The sequence below is a fragment of the Cherax quadricarinatus genome, chromosome 80, assembly GCF_038502225.1.
Source record: "Cherax quadricarinatus isolate ZL_2023a chromosome 80, ASM3850222v1, whole genome shotgun sequence".
Classification (NCBI taxonomy): Eukaryota; Metazoa; Arthropoda; class Malacostraca; order Decapoda; family Parastacidae; genus Cherax; species Cherax quadricarinatus.
In genome coordinates this window covers 4,131,203-4,151,165 of record NC_091371.1, presented here as the reverse complement: position 1 = coordinate 4,151,165, position 19,963 = coordinate 4,131,203, and positions in this window count along the sequence as shown.

Genomic DNA, 19,963 nt, shown 5'->3' with positions numbered 1-19,963 from the left:
GTGACCAGAGAAAGAGAAAACACTTCTACTGTAAATCATTCAGTCACTGCATTGCAGACATCACAGTTCAGATGACCCTCTGATCAGCAACATCACCATTCCATCAGCTTGCAGACGCTGTACTTCCCATCTCCAGGACTCCAGGTCTCTGAGCAAGAGGTTACACTACCATTGGAATCTTCTCTCGAGTAATCACTGTGTATAATTATTGATATTTGTTTACTGACAGTTTGGTGAGAGATTTCGTCAGTAGTTGCCCTTGCTATTTATTTAAAGAAGAAATTACTACTGATGAGCTTCTTGGGAGGAGCTTTAAGATATTAAATGGAGAGTGAAATGCTCTTGTATACTGTGATATAGTTCATAAAGGTTAAAATAGAAAGTAAATTGGCATCAGCGTCAAATTCACTGCCAACACCACCGCTGGCACCACCACCATCGCCGGCATCACCACCACCGCCGCAAGCGCTGTAATAACTATCACACTTCCCCACAACCCTCACAGCCACTCCCACAACAATTACCACCACTATCACCACCTGCCCCATCACTACCACTACCATGACTCCTAACCCTTCCCTCCACCAGCAACATTGCAGGTGGCACTATGCCAGTGTGGGGAGGGGACAATCAGTGTAGCGTGGAGTGTCGACCATGGTATCTCCCTCACCTCCCCTTCTATCTCCCCTCTATTGGGATCAAACTCGTGAACATTCACCTCTATCAGCTGACCTCACTCGTACTGTTACTTGCTCTCTCTCTCTCTCTCTCTCTCTCTCTCTCTCTCTCTCTCTCTCTCTCTCTCTCTCTCTCTCTCTCTCTCTCTCTCTCTCTCTCGCTCTTCCTCTTGTTCTCTCGCTCTGACTCTCTTTCTCTTGCTCTCTCTTTCGTTATCTTTCTCGCTCTATTTTTCTCTCTCTTTCGCTCTCTGTCTTACACACACACACACACACACACACAGTATCAGGTCTTGCGTGTTCAGGAGAGAGCCAGGGTGATAGTGATGGAGCCGTCAATGATACTGGGTAGTGGAGGAGGATAGCAGAATTAAGTGCTTGCTGAGTAGTACTTGGAGGGGTGAGCAGCTAGGGAAGGGTGGGGAGTGGTGGTGGTGGATATTTTGGGTGGAGAGGAAGAGTTGGGAGGGCTGGTGGAGAGGTGTGGGAGGGGTAATGGTTGAATAGTTACTTGAAGGTTACCTGAAGATGATTCCGGGGGTCACCGCCCCCCGCGGCCTGGTCCGGGACCCAGCCTCCTGGTTGATGGCCTGGAGGAATAAGGGAGATTTTGAGGAGGCGTGGGAAGGAAGTTGGAGGACGGATGTTGGCAAAGAAGTGGGGGTGATATTGGGGAGGGGTGGTGATGTAGGGGTGGAAAAAACAAGCATTTAATGCCCCAAGTATACAGCAATAACTCAGAACTGGAGACAGGATATCAGAGAGGGAATACCAGCGCAGAATATACATGAGGATGGTATAAACCTTGGTAATAAATACCGACAAGTTGGTTTAGAAAGACACGTAAGCAAACACTATAACATATTTATTAGAAAACGTTTCGGTCCTGGGACCTTGATCACTTCTAACATGTGATCAAGGTTCCAAGACCGAAACGTTTTCTAATAAATATGTCATAGTGTTTGCTTACGTGTCTTTCTAAACCATACATGAGGATATAAGAATACAGGAGCACTGAAGCAGGCTTAAGAATGAGACACTTATGCAACATTTGGGAATCTTTATTATGAAACGTTTCGCCAACAGTGGCTTCCTTATTCCATTACAGAGAAGAATGGTGGAAGATGAGGAAGAGTTTGAGGTAATCAGTCCCTCAGCCTGAAGCTTGTGTGTTCAGTCCATCAGTCTTGAAACTGATGGATCGAGCATATTGACTCCAGGCTGAGGGATTGACTACCTCAAACTACTCATCTTCTACAGTTCTTCTTGTAATGGACTAAAGAAGCCAGTGACTGGCGAAACGTTTCCGTAATAAAGATTACCAAATGTTGCACAAGTGTCTCATTCTTCAACTTGTCGACTTTCTAAATCATTTACATCATAACTGCAGCAGGCCTTACTAGCCCGTGTTAGATAGATCCTACTCACACCCAACCCCTCACCAACATCTTGGTATAGCCCAGCAGCGCAGCCAGGATTGCTGACTAAGGTCTTGAAAATTAAAAGATGCTGTAAATAATATCAAAGAAATCGTCTTAAAAAACATTTGATTTTTAGTGTGTATACGAGATCTATTAAAGTATTGAGATTTCGTGCTCGATGTATAAGACGTTTTTGCAACACTTGGGTCTCTTCATTTCCAAAACGTCTCATCTGCACGACAGGCTTATTTAGTTGGTCTGTATAGTCCTTGTGGCTTAGCGCTTCTTTTTGATTATAATAATAATTATTTAGTCGGATACAGGCGGTCACTGATCAGTATAGTAGTGAAATTTAACATTAAGGGGGGCTATAGTCCCCTCCTCCCCCCCACCATCGCTTTTATTTTTAAAAGGGAGAGAGGAGAAACTCGTGGGAATGTAAGGGAAAAAGCGAGCCTAAGACCAAGATCTGAAATCATTATCAAGTGAAAAGAAAAACTCTAAATTAATTCTATATAAACTCCAGTGAGGTGGCGAATGGATTAGAGGTCACGTCAAATGTCTGCAACGACTGGAAAGCAGAAAGTCAAAACTAGGTGGTCTCGTGTATGTGGGGGGGAGGGGGGCATTGTGTGTGGTAAGGTTACCTAGTACTGTAGGTACACAAGAAATTTTTTCTAGGATGACAATAACTTGATTCTAGCTCGATGGTTTTAGGTCCCATGATGACATGGCACCGCCACCTATCCGTGTTGTCCTCTCAAGATGAATATAATGGTATACAGTAAAGATAAGTTGGCAAGTAAGTTACTTGTTCCAGAATTTGGAACAAACTCTTCTCCAGGCGGAGGTACTGACCGCCTCAAAACTACGTCTTCGAGGGTGAGGACTGATTACATCATCTTTACGTCTTCTGCTGCCATCTCTGTATTCGGAATAAAGATACCTAACTGTTGCACTTGTGTCTCTCACATAAGATGAGTTTAGCCTCGTCCCGTGTCATAATGCTAGTCTCTGTTTATGGTTATTGTATTATGGATCCAGCAAACCTATGTTCCTGAAGCCTGATATCAAGGTTACACACAGTCTCACCTACATCATACTTGTCAACATAATTCTAAATTACATGAGGTTGATAAATTGTTAATGTAAGAAAGGTGGCGAAAACCTGGTATATAATCCCGACAAGTTGTGGTTTAAGACACATAAGCACTTACCATTATTTAGGGATATTTTATTGTATGTTATAAACAAGGTCCCAGGACTGATACGCTGCTGTAATAAAACGTAAGTGTTTGTGAACTGTACGGCGGCACAGTTGAGCCTGATTCCATACATGTTTCACACGCGTGTATGATAGAAGTGACTCGTCTGTTAAATGAAAGATTAGAGACGGGCCAAGAGTTAGTGCTCACATCCCCCAATCCGCAAATAAGGTTCTGTGTGTGTGTGTGTGTGTGTGTGTGTGTGTGTGTGTGTGTGTGTGTGTGTGTGTGTGTCTGTCTGTCTGTCTGTCTGTCTGTCTGTCTGTCTGTCTCTCTCTCTCTCTCTCTCTCTCTCTCTCTCTCTCTCTCTCTCTCTCTCTCTCTCTCTCTCTCCCCTTCCATTCACAACGGAACATAAAACTGTCTTTCTCCCCTCTGTTGCTACCAAAATATAACCGCGTACAGAACCCAATCACTTCCCCTCCCCAAACCTCTCCCCTCCCCTCATCACCCACTTCCACTTACCCTCCCCATCCCCTCCCTCCATCCCTCACTATCACACCAACCACCCCTTACATCCCCCCCTCACCTCACCTCCCCTGCAACCTTCTCTGACCACCCCTCCCATAACCCCTCCATCAATCCCTTCCCCCCACTACCCCTCCCTCCATCCCTTCCTCACCCCTTGCCTGTTTCCCCCTCAATTAATTTTATATTGTCGAATTACCTCTGGTGTGTTTGTATTGCCAGTTCATCACTGCTCCTCTATTTACTCTAATTTGGTAAAAAAATAATAAAATGCAAGTAAAAATATCGGTGATTTTTGAAAATGTTTTACAATAAAGTTTTTATTTTTGTTTTTTCATAAAATTAATTAGTTTATTAAATATTATTTATTTACTGTTTTTATTAGGAAAGCAGGAATTTTAAGAAAGTTTATATGATATGAAGGTACCAACTTATTGTTTTTTTGTGTATTGCTTCTTACCTCATCAATAGTGTCTGGATGTCTTAGCTCAAAAGCTATTTCTTGCACCGTTATTATTTCTGTATCTATACCCTCTAAGCTACACACACACACACACACACACACACACACACACACACACACACACACACACACACACACACACACACACATACACACACACACACATACACACACACCAGTGAAGAGGTGGGGCCAGGAGCTATGACTATGACCCGACCACAATTAGGCGAGTATACCCTCACACTCCCTACCTACCTACTTTTGGAAAATGGAGAGAGACCCTTCATAGGGATACCATGCAGTGGGGTGTAAATTTCAAGAAACTAAAATTTATATTCGTAGATCTTGAATACCATCCAAATATCTGTTCAACTTTGCATTATCTGGAAGAATTCAGTTTAGAAATTTCGTATCACACATTTCAATTTATAAGTTAATAAGGAATGGGGAAGTGGATCCCCCTATGTCATGCCGAGCTTTTGGACGAAGAACTAAAATACGAACTTTGCATTTCATTTAATTCTTATCGCATAGCTCTTCAGAATTATTAGGTTTTTTCGTAAATAATAAAATAACGTCAAACCTAACGTAACCTAACCTAACCTAACCTAACGTAACGTAACCTAACCGAACTTAACATATCCAAACCTATCATAACTAATATGAGTAAAACTAAATTTATGCACAATCTGACTGAAGACAAAACAGAGAATGAATAAGACACATCGACACCATGCCTAACCCTTCTAGGGTAGGGTAGGTGCCTGAGTCCGAGCTTTTAGCTCATAAGACTGTCATTCCCATTTGCTCCTTTGGGGCGGGGATGGCAGACCAGAGAGGCCTAGCTTGTGGCTAGGCCTGGGGACAGTTGGTCCCAAAGATGAGGAGGTACTTGTGCCTCCTCCCATGGGAGACTTAGGTCTCAGACACTCCCTAAAGAGGGAGCCAAGGCCGGGCCACCACTTGGAAAAGGCCCGGGCCGGGAGAATACCGGCTAATCTTTAATAATAATAATAATAGAATAAGACACATGTGCAGCACATGGGTATGTTTAATTTAGAAATAAAGTTGCCCAAGTGTATGAAGGCTATAACACACTTTCACAAATTGAACGCACCTAAACAGAACACAACATAAAAAGAGAACACACCTTAACAAGGAAGGGAGTGACGGAGTGAGTAAAGGTGTAGGGAAGGCAGCAGCAGGATGTGTGTGTCGGTGTGAGTGACACGGGTATTGTTTATAGTAATTTAGGGCACTCAGAAGGTAAGGCTATCACATCTCGCTGATGTAATCACATGGATACAGGGAGGACGGGGGTAGCGTCTAGGTACACTTAACACTTCTTCGTTCAGTACTACTCTTGTTTCCTCTTGCTGAGCCACTTGTTGTCTCCTATACCACGGTACCTTCATGTGGTACCTTGAATTGATGTCACTGTGTTGCTGTATCAGACAAGTATTCTATTATAAATGGTACACAAAACTGACAGGCAACCCTGTTAACTTGATATAAACGATGTCGTCTCCATAGCTATTACTAACATCTGTTTAGCACATCCTACTTCTGCTAGTGGGCCACGCTCACCTGTGACGCTGTCTTCAGCAGTTACACCTCACTTCTTGTTCCAGTATATGAATCTGTGGCCTCATATCTCTGCTTTAGGCTATGGGACTGACCACCTATCAAGGCTGAGGGACTGATCACCTCAAAAATTGCCTTTCCACTTTCACTGTCTCCACTCTTGTAATTTATATTTTACTTGTGAAACTTGCTGAATACGCGAAACCTTTTGGTATTAAAAATACCTAAGTGTTGGACATATCTTGATAAAGTTCTACGCGGGGCGACACGTTTTCCGAATACTGAATACAAGTTTGCAATAAAATCTAGAATAAGTTGGCCACGAAATCAAGGGCCAACTAGAAGTATGTTTACTTGGCCATGAGCAGCTGGGTAATATATAATGCACTAGTATTGTATTGGTGTGAGTATATGTAATGTGTGTGGTTCGGTTTTATACTTTTCTGCATATTACGAAATAAATCATATTGTGTGTGTCTGTCTGTGTTTGTCTTCATAAAATTTAGGTAATATTTAGTTTAACATCAAATCCTGCAAAAAAAAGAAAGTTTTTTTTTAGGCTTGGGAATATGAGAGTCGTGTTCAACTCTTGATACATAGTTGAAGATTGTCTTGAGTACTGAAGGTTAAAGTTAAAGGTCTTATGGCCTATTTCACCAATATTGTTTTACACCTGACCCTGATATATATATATGAAATACTCTGAGATTGTTATAATGTATGTGATTCTTTTATACCGTTTTTATTTTGCCGTTTTGCTCTTGCTGTTTTTTCCTCTCTACATGTGGTTGCAGACAGAAAAGAGGGAGACGTCATGGGGAAATGCAGACGAGAGGATTCCCCATAGTTCATATCGAGGCTAGTCTGCATTAAAGCTTCTCGAATCCTGTCTAATATAAATTAGGACAGTATAGCATAAGGGCGGAAAAATGAGAGAAATGATTTCACGACATAAATGTGCAGATATTAATAGGAAAGGCTTAAGCAGGTTTAGTTTCTAATTCTATGATCACACAGCCATCACCATTACCTCTGTTTCTACCACAATTTTTTTTTTATGCCCTGGGAGACTAGTTGCCAACCAGTCATTATAATGTAGTTCCTGAGCTAAAGTCACGAATCCCATGATCACATCAAGCCATTGTATGGTATCTCCTTGTATCTTATGTTTGCATAATGGTTATTCAGTACTTCTGCTCTTAAACTTCCAGCGGGTAGTTTATTCCATTGAATTCTAATTTTCTATTTGTGACAGGTTGATAGACAGCAGGAACGCACGGAGATTCTACCTTGTCAGGCGAGTGTGAAATAGAAAACTGTTATGTTCTTTGTATTCTCTGATCTTTTCTTTCTGCTTCTTGAAAACGTAGCATGAAAAGTATATTGTAGTAACTTCTATCTAAATTCAGCATACGCGTACCTTTGCTCTCCTGTGTGCTTCTTAATAGTTCCTAATCCAGTAATATTCCCTTGCTAACCTAGGACGCTTGGTCTGACACCGGTCCGTGGGGAGGATGATCCACGGGAACAATAACAGATAATATATCGTCTCAGCTTTTCTAGCATGATCTGTGGTAGACAACCACCTCGTTATTATGAATCGAAAGAATAAAAGGCACAATACTGTGACTAAAGCATTACAAAAATAATCCGCACATAGGAGACTAAAACTTATGATGACGTTTCGGTCCGACATAGACCATTAACTAGTCACTAGTTAATGGTCCAAGTCGGACCCAAACGTAGCCGTAAGTTTGTCGTGCGTGCTGGTTATTTGTGCATAAATCGAAATACTGGGCTTCTGTTCGCTGTTCTAGTGAATTCGTAAAACAAGATGTGTAATATTCACCTATCCTTCCTAACATACTTGAAGTCTGCGATAGTCACAATATAGAACATAATTTATATACCTGATTACAATTTTTTCAACCCATATCAAAATATGTTAATCAATCCACATGTGATAATTACTAGTCTGACAAAACAAGTATGTGATTAATACACATTTTTCAATTTCACATTTAAGAAGACTTTCCAGCAACCAAGGACGTCTTAATAAATGCCATTAACCGCTTACTGTCTCATATTCACATACTTGTCAGTATATTTTACCATCGATATACAAGATTTACAATCACATAAAACTCTTCAACCCCGCATGAGTCAGTGGGCCTGCTGCAGTGTTCCTTCTTTCTTATGTTCTTAACTTCTTAAGTAGCAATTATGAAGGTATGTATCTTACAGAACATGACCCAGTGTGTGTAGGTACCCTCTATACTCGTACTAAGTTCTCACACAACCCATACTATTATGTCCAGCCAGACATAATAGTATGGGTATGTGACTGTCTGTTATGCATATATTGAGCAACAGTGAAGTTAAATATGACTAAGTCCACAGTGAATTAACACAGAACAACGGAGGGAATCCCCTAGAATACAATAAAGTCTTAAATAGGTAAAGACAACAGAACATAAAATTAACGATTAACAAGATAGCCAGAATCTTGTCTCCGCAATGACAGTGTAAGACGTGTGTGGGTGTTAGTGTGTGTGTGTGTGTGTGTGTGTGTGTGTGTGTGTGTGTGTGTGTGTGTGTGTGTGTGTGTGTGTGTGTGTGTTAGTGTGTGTGTGTGTGTGTGAGTGTGTGTGTTTGTGTGTGTGTGTTAGTGTGTGTGTGTGTGTGTGTGTTAGTGTGTGTGTGTGTGTGTGTGTGTGTGTGTGTGTGTGTGTGTGTGTGTGTGTGTGTGTGTGTGTGTGTGTGTGTGTGTGTGTGTTAGTGTGTGTGTGTGTGTGTTAGTGTGTGTGTGCGCGCGTTAGTGTGTTAGTTTGTGTTAGTGTGTGTGTGTGTGTGTGTGTGTGTGTGTGTGTGTGTGTGTGTGTGTGTGTGTGTGTGTGTGTGTGTTTTAGTGTGTGTGTTAGTGTTAGTGTGTGTGTGTGTGTGTGTGTGTGTGTGTGTGTGTGTGTGTGTGTGTGTGTGTGTGTGTGTGTGTTAGTGTGTGTGTGTTAGTGTACTCACCTAGTTGTACTCACCTAGTTGAGGTTGCAGGGGTCGAGTCCAAACTCCTGGCCCCGCCTCTTCACTGGTCGCTACTAGGTCACTCTCCCTGAACCATGAGCTTTATCGTACCTCTGCTTAAAGCTATGTATGGATCCTGACTCCACTACATCGCTTCCCAAACTATTCCACTTCCTGACTACTCTGTGGCTGAAGAAATACTTCCTAACATCCCTTTGATCCATCTGTGTCTTCAACTTCCAACTGTGTCCCCTTGTTACTGAGTCCAGTCTCTGGAACATCATGTCTTTGTCCACCTTGCCAATTCCTCTCAGTATTTTGTAAGTCGTTATCATGTCCCCCTTATCTCTCCTGTCCTCCAGTGTCGTCAGGTTGATTTCCCTTAACCTCTCCTCATAGGACATACCTCTTAGCTCTGGGACTAGTCTTGTTGCCAACCTTTGCACTTTCTCTAGTTTCTTTACATGCTTGGCTAGATGTTGGTTCCAAACTGGTGCCGCATACTCCAATATGGGCCTAACGTACACGGTGTACAGGGTCCTGAACGATTCCTTATTAAGATGTCGGAATGCTGTTCTGAGGTTTGCCAGGCGCCCATATGCTGCAGCAGTTATTTGGTTGATGTGCGCTTCAGGAGATGTGCCTGGTGTTATACTCACCCCAAGATCTTTTTCCTTGAGTGATGTTTGTAGTCTCTGACCCCCTAGACTGTACTCCATCTGCGGTCTTCTTTGCCCTTCCCCAATCCTCATGACTTTGCACTTGGTGGGATTGAACTCCAGGAGCCAGTTGCTGGACCAGGTCTGCAGCCTGTCCAGATCCCTTTGTATTTCTGCCTGGTCTTCGATCGAATGAACTCTTCTCATCAACTTCACGTCATCTGCAAACAGTGACACCTCGGAGTTTATTCCTTCCGTCATGTCGTTCACAAATACCAGAAACAGCACTGGTCCTAGGACTGACCCCTGTGGGACCCCGCTGGTCACAGGTGCCCACTCTGACACCTCGCCTCGTACCATTACTCGCTGCTGTCTTCCTGACAAGTATTCCCTGATCCATTGTAGTGCCTTCCCTGTTATTCCTGCTTGGTCCTCCAGTTTTTGCACCAATCTCTTGTGTGGAACTGTGTCAAACGCCTTCTTGCAGTGTGTGTGTGTGTGTGTGTGTGTGTGTGTGTGTGTGTGTGTGTGTGTGTGTGTGTGTGTGTGTTTGTGTGTGTGTCTGTGTACTCACCTAATTGCACTCACCTAATTGTGGTTGCAGGGGTCGAGACTCTGCTCCTGGCCCCACCTCTTCACTGATCGCTACTAGGTCCTCTCTCTCTGCTTCCTGAGCTTTGTCATACCTCGTCTTAAAGCTATGTATGGTTTCTGCCTCCACTACATCACTTGCTAGGCTATTCCACTTCCTGACGACTCTATGACTGAAGAAATACTTCCTAACATCCCTGTGACTCGTCTGAGTCTTCAGCTTCCAGTTGTGACCTCTTGTTTATGTGTCCCCTCTCTGGAACAACCTGTCTCTGTCTACCTTATCTATTCCACGCAGTATTTTGTATGTCGTTATCATGTCTCCCCTGACCCTCCTGTCCACCAGTGTCGCCAGTAGGACATACCCTGAGCTCCGGAACTAGCCTTGTTGCAAACCTTTGCACTTTCTCTAATTTCTTGACGTGCTTGACCAGGTGTGGGTTCCAAACTGATGCTGCATACTCCAGTATGGGCCTGATGTACAGTGTGTTAGTGAGTGTGTGTTAGTGAGTGAGTTTGTGTTAGTGTGTGTGTGTGTGTGTGTGTGTGTGTGTGTGTGTGTGTGTGTGTGTGTGTGTGTGTGTGTGTGTGTGTGTGTGTGTGTGTGTGTGTGTGTGTGCGTGTGTGTGCGCGTGTGTGTGTGTGTGCGCGCGCGCGCGCGCGCGTTTTTGTGTGCACGTGCGTGCGTGTGAGAGGCTATGTTAATAATAAATGATAAACTTTATTTCTACAATTGATTCGAAAAAGGTGATATTGTTGACTTTACTGAAAGTCCGCAATTACGCAAAAGGTGATATTGTTGACTTTACTGAAAGTCCGCAAGTTACGCAAAAGCATTTCGGGTAGATGTTGTGAGAAGCGTCCTTACTAGTCTGGTGGCTGAGGCCTGACTCCTTAATATGAAGTGCCGTCACGTGGTGGAGGGATAGACCAGCATCTGGCAGGTAGCAAAAAATAAAAATAAGCCCTTCTCACCGCTTGTTAAAGTAGTAGTTTGCAATTTAGGCCTCTCTCAGCACGACAATTGGTTAACATAAATTACATACAAGCCTATTCTTATGATACTATATCATATATGATGAATAAAGCACATTTACAACACTTAGGTATCTTTATTGCCGATCTTTTACGTCTCGGCAGTAAAGAAACCCGTGTGTTGCAAATGTGTCTCATTTATCAACTTGTCGGTATTGTATACCATCAGTGATATGATGTATTATGTTTGGAGAAATTTTCCGATACTATAAAGAGTTCTCTCATGTTTCACCCTCAAAAAAAGAGCTATCTGTTTGTCTTTTATCTCTTGCTTCAAAGTTTCCTTCCACTTTTTCAAGGTACTGACTGTGCATGTCATATAATCGTGTTGTTTGAGCGTAACTAAATCTTTCATTGTCTCAAGATCTGAATGAGATCTCTTCGTCTGTTTCCTAAGAGAGAAAACGTTAAGTGTTTCGAATCTCATCTATATTTGGTTCGTTTCTTAATGGTGGTACGAGAGAACAACAATCCCCCCCCACACCCACCCACAGACAGACACACACACACAGACACACACACACACACACACACACACACACACACACACACACACACACACACACACACACGCACGCACACACAGACACACAGACACACACAGACACACACACACACATACACACACACACACACACACACACACACACACACACACACACACACACACACACACACACACACACACACACACACACACAGCATCAAGAATCAAGACTGACCCGAAACTGTTGTATAGCCACATCAGGAGGAAGACAACAGTCAAAGACCAGGTGATCAGATTAAGGACAGAAGGTGGAGAACTCACAAGAAATGATCAGGAGGTATGTGAGGAGCTTAACAGGAGATTTAAGGAAGTTTTTACAGTAGAGACAGGAAGGGCTGTGGGAAGACAGCACAGAAGGGAACATCAAGAGGGAATATACCAACAAGTGTTGGATGACATACGAACAACCGAGGAGGAGGTGAAGAAGCTCCTAAGTGACCTTGATACCTCAAAGGCGATGGGACCGGACAACATCTCCCCATGGGAGATGTTGTCAACACATCCCTTGAAACTGGGCAACTACCTGAGAAATGGAAGACAGCTAATGTAGTCCCCATATTTAAGAAAGGAAACAGAAACGAGGCGCTAAACTACAGACCTGTGTCTCTGACATGTATTGTGTGCAAAGTCATGGAGAAGATTATCAGGAGGAGAGTGGTCGAACACCTGGAACGGAACAAGATTATAAATGAAAACCAGCATGGGTTCATGGAAGGCAAATCTTGTATCACAAACCTCCTGGAGTTTTATGACAAGGTAACAGAAGTAAGACACGAGAGAGAGGGGTGGGTAGATTGCGTTTTCCTAGACTGCAGGAAGGCCTTTGACACAGTTCCCCACAAGAGATTAGTGCAGAAGCTGGAGGATCAGGCGCATGTAACAGGGAGGGCACTGCAATGGATCAGGGAATACCTGACAGGGAGGCAGCAACGAGTCATGGTACGTGAAGAGGTATCACAGTGGGCGCCTGTGACGAGCGGGGTCCCACAGGGGTCAGTTCTAGGACCAGTGCTATTTTTGATATATGTGAACGACATGATAGAAGGAATAGACTCTGAAGTGTCCCTATTCGCAGATGATGTGAAGTTGATGGGAAGAATTAAATCGGATGAGGATGAGGCAGGACTGCAAAGAGACCTGGACAGGCTGGACATATGGTCCAGTAACTGGCTTCTCGAATTCAATCCTGCCAAATGTAAAGTCATGGAGATTGGGGAGGGGCAAAGAAGACCGCAGACAGAGTATAGGCTAGGTGGACAAAGACTATAGACCTCACTCAGGGAGAAAGACCTCGGGGTGACCATAACACCGAGCACGTCACCGGAGGCACACATCAACCAAATAACTGCTGCAGCATACGGGCGCCTGGCAAACCTGAGAATAGCGTTCCGATACCTTAATAAGGAATCGTTCAAGACACTGTACACTGTGTATGTTAGGCCCATACTGGAGTATGCAGCACCAGTCTGGAACCCACACCTGGTCAAGCACGTCAAGAAGTTAGAGAAAGTACAAAGGTTTGCAACAAGGCTAGTCCCAGAGCTCAAGGGAATGTCGTACGAGGAAAGGTTGAGGGAAATCGGACTGACGACACTGGAGGACAGAAGGGTCAGGGGAGACATGATAACGACATACAAGATACTGCGGGGAATAGACAAGGTGGACAGAGATAGGATGTTCCAGAGAGGGGACACAGGGAGAAGGGGTCATAACTGGAAGCTGAAGACTCAGACGAGTCACAGGGACGTTAGGAAGTATTTCTTCAGTCATAGAGTTGTCAGCAAGTGGAATAGCCTAGCAAGTGAAGTAGTGGAGGCAGGAACCATACATAGTTTTAAGAAGAGGTATGATAAAGCTCAGGAAGCAGAGAGAGGACCTAGTAGCGATCAGTGAAGAGGCGGAGCCAGGAGCTGAGTCTCGACCCCTGCAACCACAATTAGGTGAGTACACACACACACACACACACACACACACACACATGTCGTACGAGGAAAGGTTAAGGGAAATCGGACTGACGACACTGGAGGACAGAAGGGTCAGGGGAGACATGATAACGACATACAAGATACTGCGGGGAATAGACAAGGTGGACAGAGATAGGATGTTCCAGAGAGGGGACACAGGGAGAAGGGGTCATAACTGGAAGCTGAAGACTCAGACGAGTCACAGGGACGTTAGGAAGTATTTCTTCAGTCATAGAGTTGTCAGCAAGTGGAATAGCCTAGCAAGTGAAGTAGTGGAGGCAGGAACCATACATAGTTTTAAGAAGAGGTATGACAAAGCTCAGGAAACAGAGAGAGAGAGGACCCAGTAGCGATCAGTGAAGAGGCGGGGGCCAGGAGCTGAGTCTCGACCCCTGCAACCACAATTAGGTGAGTACACACACACACACACACACACACACACACACACAGTGTTTACCCTAGTGTTCAAGTTATCCCCTAAGCACCTCTTAACCTCTTCCCGTAAGCTGTTCATCTGCGAGGTCGCACAGCAGTCAATTTAGTGTCGTGCAATTTATTATTGTAGCCGCGCACGCTACGTCAATTAGCAATATTGTCCATGTAGAAATCATATCTGAGGTTGGCTAGTCTTCACATTACTGCGTCACAGTGTACATCCGCACATTGCTACTGTACATGTTCATCACGCATTACTGCTGCTCATGTACATCCACACATTACTGCTGCTCATGTACATGCACACATTACTGCTGCTCATGTACATGCACACATTACTGCTGCTCATGTACATGCACACATTACTGCTGCTCATGTACATCCACACATTACTGCTGCTCATGTACATCCACACATTACTGCTGCTCATGTACATCCACACATTACTGCTGCTCATGTACATCCACACATTACTCCTGCACATGATGCACATGCACACAATGCTGCATTTGATGTACATTAATACATTAATAATGCACATAAAACTAACTTCTTAATATATAAAATGAAGAACAGTGTTTCCACTTAGTGTGTGATTCAAACCTGCGCATTTTCCATCAAATTACACACTATTTTTCCTACATAGCCTTAATGTCCGTCGTGTAGTCGACAGGGTTTTAAATCTAATAAACAGACCATTGCCCCAGCACCTCATCCACCTCTAACCCCTGAGAAATACCCCAGAGAGAGAGCCTCCCAGCCAGCGGTGAAGCTTCCAACAAGCCGGTGTCTGCATTAAGGCTGGCAGCAATCACTACGGCAGCTACCACGTCTGATTGAGCTGCAGCCTGGAAGGTGGGTCGTCCAGCATGACTACTTTACTACACGCGGCGTGACCCTCCTCTTGTCCGAGCAACCGTAAAAGATGGTTATGATCTCAGGCGAGCTGCAGAATGTGAATGATGAGAGAGAGACAGAGAGAGAGAGAGCGATAGAGCGAGAGAGAGCGATAGAGCGAGAACACACATGGTAAAGAATGACAGTGGACTGGAGTCCATACCGAGGCTATCTGCTGAAAAGAACTACCAGCTTCTATTTAGATTCAGGACTATCACATATTATCTAGGTATTTGAGGCAAGGATAATACAGCAAGGGTAGAGAGAGATCAGAGGACGCTGTCCACACCCAGGCACTAAGAGCTGACGGATGGAAATGCTGTTGACGGATGAAGATGCTAAGGATTGTCGTGTGAAGATGCTAAGGGTTGTCGGGTGAAGATGCTAAGGGTTGTCGGGTGAAGATGCTAAGGGTTGTCGGGTGAAGATGCTAAGGGTTGTCGGGTGAAGATATTAAGGGTTGTCGGGTGAAGATGCTAAGGGTTGTCGGGTGAAGATGCTAAGGGTTGTCGGGTGAAGATGCTAAGGGTTGTCGGGTGAAGATGCTAAGGGTTGTCGTGTGAAGATGCTAAGGGTTGTCGGGTGAAGATGCTAAGGGTTGTCGGGTGAAGATGCTAAGGGTTGTCGGGTGAAGATATTAAGGGTTGTCGGGTGAAGATGCTAAGGGTTGTCGGGTGAAGATGCTAAGGGTTGTCGGGTGAAGATGCTAAGGGTTGTCGGGTGAAGATATTAAGGGTTGTCGGGTGAAGATGCTAAGGGTTGTCGGGTGAAGATGCTAAGGGTTGTCGGGTGAAGATGCTAAGGGTTGTCGGGTGAAGATGCTAAGGGTTGTCGGGTGAAGATGCTAAGGGTTGACGGATGAAGACAAGGATTATTGTTCTTATTCACGAGGAAGCGGTAAACCCGTAGCTCTCAATACAGTGAATGGGGAATGGGAGATAATCAGGTTTCATCCGAGGAAAGGAAAAGTAGCTCTAGTTCCTTGGATCAAGAGAAGAAAACATAAACAAGTGGGAAAGAATATTTACACGTCATAGTGTTTATAAGAAGCCGTGTTTATAGGTACTAATATATTAATAGATAAAATATTATTATAGGCAACAATATTTATAGATGCTAGTGTTGATAGGTGATACTGTTGATAAGTAATGTTTATAGGTAATATTTATTGGTGTGAATGTTTATAGGTAACACTTTATAGGTAACAGTATTTATAGGTAACACTTTATAGGTAACAGTATTTATAGGTAACACTTTATATTTTGCTATATGTAGGTATGTTTATATCAATGATTACAGGCTACGATTTTTGTGTCTCAATATTTAATTCGTAACGTTCAGATAACATTATGTTTATAGGGTACAGTGTTCACTCAGCACACTGTTTACAGGTATCAGTGTTTACAGATCAGAATATTTTCTAATCAAAGTTTATTGGTCACTGTGTTCGCTGCTATAAATGTCTGAAGTTATTAGTGATTAATGTCCTCATTGTTTACAAATGTTAATGTTTAGAGAGTGAGAAAATGCTATGACAGAAGAAAATGAAACATAAGTGATACTGATCTGTGTACATACAACCATACATACATACATGCCGAAACGCCGGTCTAAAACAACCGATTTTCATATTTTATTTTTTTATAATTTTATTATTATTATTATTATTATTATTATTATTATTATTATTATTATTATTGTTGTTGTTGTTTTTGTGTCAAATAGCGTCTGGGGAATGGGAGGTAATAAGATTTGATACAATGAAGGTAAGAGCAATTCTAATTCCTTCCTCCTTCAAGGGTGAGACAAGAGCTGAGGACCCAGGACTGGACCCTGGGGAAGCCTCCCAGTGCCCCGTTGTGTTGATGAAACGCAAAATTTTGAATGCTGGTTAAATTTACGAACTCGATCCGCCTTCGTTTGCGATCGTAAAATGTGAGTGGAGGCTCACTCACATTTAGGAGCATGAGTTTTGAGGGGCGGCAGCAGCGATTACCAGCGTTACAGCGAGGCGTCTCGACGCTTGCTTACAAATACACCGCGGCAAAGCAGCTGTCGTAAAGTTGCTGGAGGAGAAGAATTAGTTACCATCGACCGTCTCGTGCCACCGTTATATGGCACTCGTTATTGTTTGATGGCACTGTTGTGTTTCCTTGTACCCATCCTGTGGGTGGTACTCGCCACGTACCCATCCAGTGGGTGGTACTCGCCACGTACCCATCCTGTGGGTGGTAGTCATGAAGCGAGTGGTACTCGCTTCATGCCCATGCTGGGAGTGGTAATCGTCTCATACCCATGTTGGGAGTGGTACTCGCCTCGTACCCATGCTGTAAGTAGTAAGTCATTTCATACCCAAACTGGGAGTGGTACTCGCTTCATGCCCATGCTGGGAGTGGTAATCATCTCATACCCATGCTGGGAGTGGTACTCGCCTCGTACCCATGCTGTAAGTAGTAAGTCATTTCATACCCATACTGGGAGTGGTACTCGCTTCATGCCCATGCTGGAGTGGTACTCGCCTCATACCCATGCTGGAGTGGTACTCGCCTCATACTCATGCTGGGAGTGCTACTCGCCTCGTACCCATGCTGTAAGTAGTAAGTCATTTCATGTCCATGCTGGGAGTGGTACTCGCCTCATACCCATGCTGGAGTGGTACTCGCCTCATACCCATGCTGGAGTGGTACTCGCCTCATACCCATGCTGGAGTGGTACTTGCCTCATACTCATGCTGGAGTGGTACTTGCCTCATACTCATGCTGGAGTGGTACTCGCCTCATACCCATGCTGGAGTGGTACTCGCCTCATACCCATGCTGGAGTGGTACTTGCCTCATACCCATGCTGGAGTGGTACTTGCCTCATACTCATGCTGGAGTGGTACTCGCCTCATACCCATGCTGGAGTGGTACTCGCCTCATACCCATGCTGGAGTGGTACTCGCCTCATACCCATGCTGGAGTGGTACTCGCCTCATACCCATGCTGGAGTGGTACTCGCCTCATACCCATGCTGGAGTGGTACTCGCCTCATACCCATGCTGGAGTGGTACTCGCCTCATACCCATGCTGGAGTGGTACTCGCCTCATACCCATGCTGGAGTGGTACTCGCCTCATACCCATGCTGGAGTGGTACTCGCCTCATACCCATGCTGGAGTGGTACTCGCCTCATACCCATGCTGGAGTGGTACTCGTCTCATACCCATGCTGGGAGTGGTACTAGCCTCATACCCATGCTGGAGTGGTACTCGCCTCATACCCATGCTGGAGTGGTACTCGCCTCATACCCATGCTGGAGTGGTACTCGCCTCATACCCATGCTGGAGTGGTACTCGCCTCATACCCATGCTGGAGTGGTACTCGCCTCATACCCATGCTGGAGTGGTACTCGCCTCATACCCATGCTGGGAGTGGTACTCACAAGATAATACTGTAGCCATGGTATAAATCAACTGTATTCATCATTCATCTGCTGCTCATAGCTAAATAAACCTATCTCTTGATGAAGAAATAAATTTTACAAATAACTTTCCCCCTCTCGATAGTGTTTCGGTCCAACGTGGACCGTCAGCTGACCTTTAACTAGTTCCTTTTTATACTTGGGTAGCATTACAAATGGGTTGGGCAAATATTTTTGTTAGTGGGTTTGGGTTTGAGAAAGATCTGCCTAGTATGGGTCAGTAGGCCTGCTGCAGTGTTCCTACTATTCTGTGTTCTTATGTGTATTGAATGTGTAGTGGGATGGATTGTAAAGGACGTGCCTAGTATGGGCCAACAGGCCTGCTGCAGTGTTCCTCCTTTCTCATGTTCTTATGAGAAGATATTATGTAACTCTAACACTACAACCATCAGAGTGTATCTCCCGTCAGTAAAACCGTACTCTAACTGAAGCCAATATCAGAATATCAGTCAATAACATTTCATCTGAAACCGTAAAAGACGTAGTCAAGAAAAGGAAGCCGATGAATTCCACTGCCGTCGTCTCTCGCATACCATGTGGAGGCTGCGACAAGATTTGTGTCGCTGAGACTTCCAGATACCTAGATACCAGAGTCAAAGATAATATTGAGGTATGATGATTGTGATACATGTGCATCAGTTGGGTATCTTTATTGAAGAAACGTTTCGCTAACACGGTAAGCTTCTCCGGTCATATACAGAGTATAGGTTGAAGGCAGCAGGAGTGACGGGATAAACATGATGTAATCAGTCCATCAACCTTGTGGAAATAATTGGAGGTTGTCAGTCCCTCAGTCTTGAGAAGAGTTCAGGCCGAGGGACTGACAACATCCAACTATTTCTACAAGATTGATGGACTGATTACATCATTTTTATCTCATCACTTTTGCTGTCTTGAACCTATACTCTGTATTTGACTGAAGAAGCCTATCGTGTAGGCGAAAGATTTCAATAATAAAGATACCCAACTATTGCACAGGTGTCTTATTTATCAACTTGTCGGTATTTTATACCATTTTCAACATACTAAGTCGTGCTAGAGCGACAATACTAGAAATGGATGCACTCTACACAGAAACACACGCGACCATGTTATGAACTTCCCTGAGGAAAAATTTAACATCAAGGACAGTGACCGTCGCTACAGATTATGTTCAGAAGTCTCTGCAGCAACAACCAATAATATTACTCAAAACTCAGGATCATTCACAGGCTTATTTTCTCACTAGCTGTATTGTGATCAGCAACCCTCACTTAATCTTATACCATAACTTTTCAAAGGGGTGGAGTTGTAAGCCAACGGAAGGCCTCGGTCAGATGACCAAAAACTCCAGCTGCGGGTCATCATCTGACTAAAGCCCACGTCAGAAAACTCTTGTCCTCTTTCTTGACAAACCTTACCTAACCTAAACCCTCACTTAATGGTCTGGCTACTCCCATGTTACTTCACGACCTCATTCTTTCATCTTAGGATCTCTCT